Source organism: Echinops telfairi, unplaced genomic scaffold (assembly GCF_000313985.2).
Source record: "Echinops telfairi isolate 266 unplaced genomic scaffold, ASM31398v2 ScPeMD7_20;HRSCAF=75, whole genome shotgun sequence".
Taxonomy (NCBI): Eukaryota; Metazoa; Chordata; class Mammalia; order Afrosoricida; family Tenrecidae; genus Echinops; species Echinops telfairi.
The window spans coordinates 1,114,691-1,116,035 of record NW_022103917.1 but is presented as its reverse complement, the minus strand read 5'-3'; the positions used below and the strand labels follow the sequence as shown (position 1 = coordinate 1,116,035).

Here is a 1,345-nt window from a genome sequence, read left to right as displayed (position 1 = left end):
ATATTTTTTTGTCCAACTTCTCTTATCTAGGTGGGTGTACAGAAATTACAATGTGTGAATAAAATTGGGATTGGCTTTGACAGCACAGCTCCAGAGCAACTCATAGAAATACACTACTGTGAGAGCAGTCTTAGCTCGGCATAGGTAAGTCTAGTTTCAACATCAAAGCCTTATTGGCAGGATAGGAAGACAGACCAGAAATATTAAAACACAGCCAGAAATAAACATTAATAGTATCGTAGCACTTACTAGTTTAAAGAACCAAAATTTTTTCAGGGCACCCAACTGATTAAAGACTCTTCAAATAAATAACTTATTTATTTACCCACGCATGGATTTGGATTTATGGCAGGCCCTGCCCGTGGGCCTCACATTGTGTCCCATGCCAGAGCAAACCAGAGTCCCCGGCCATTGCCTTGCCTCCTAGCCCGTGGGCTTCCGGCACTGAGACAGACTGCACAAAGAAAAAAAAAACGTATTTACCATATATACTCATTTATTCATATATGAATGCAACAAATTATATATGACATTGTGAAGAATGGGAATCCCAGAATGCTTAAATGTGCTCTTCTAGAACATGTACATAGACCAAGAGACTCCTCTGCACAGAACAAGGGAACAGCTGTCTCATGAAAGTGTGCATCCTTTCAGCAAATTTATTCCATCTATCTGCTGAGCAAATGGCTCCAGAAACTGGACTATCTGATGAAGAATGTGGCCTCAAGTTTGGAGGAAGGCTCATTAACAACACAAACGGCACTGCTTTGCTTGCTGAAAGCCAAAAGGACTTGAAACACTCACTGATGAAGATCAAAGAATACAGGGTTCATTATGGATTACACTTCAGCATAAACCCCAAACCAGCCATACTGTGTTAGTTTTATATTGCTGAATAACAGATTACCACAAGCTTAAACCAAACCAAACATAAAACCTGTTGCTATCAAGCCAATTCCAACTCATGCTGATCATAGAGTACAGAGTGAAATCTGAGCTTTCTGGGGCTGTACATCTTTATAGAAGCAGACTGCCACATCTTTCTCGCCCAGAAAGGTTGCTTAATGGTCTAGTTGTGAGGATTTTTGTTTGCTTTAGGTATCCATTACCTCAATATGAAGAAAGTAAAACTCTTCACAACTGGACATCATGATTAATTCAGGAAAGACTGAAGTTTGTGGGGTTAAGGGTAAGAGGGATCCCCACAAAACATCACAGGTTCGGTAGGCGCAATTGTACAGCGATAATAAGTAGAGATTATAGTAAAGTCATAGAGAGCATGAGAGTTAAAGGATAGAGTCAAGTAATGGAGTCAGACGCAATTCATGGTAGCATATCTCACCTC

At 40.2% G+C, this 1,345-nt stretch overlaps 1 non-coding gene across 1 annotated transcript; it reads left to right on the top strand.

Moving 5' to 3' along the window:
• Positions 1-329: 329 nt before the first annotated feature.
• Positions 330-464, top strand: LOC115869074. Its single transcript, XR_004045981.1, has one exon. It is a non-coding gene; the product is annotated as a small nucleolar RNA SNORA42/SNORA80 family (small nucleolar RNA).
• The last annotated feature ends 881 nt before the right edge of the window (positions 465-1,345 follow it).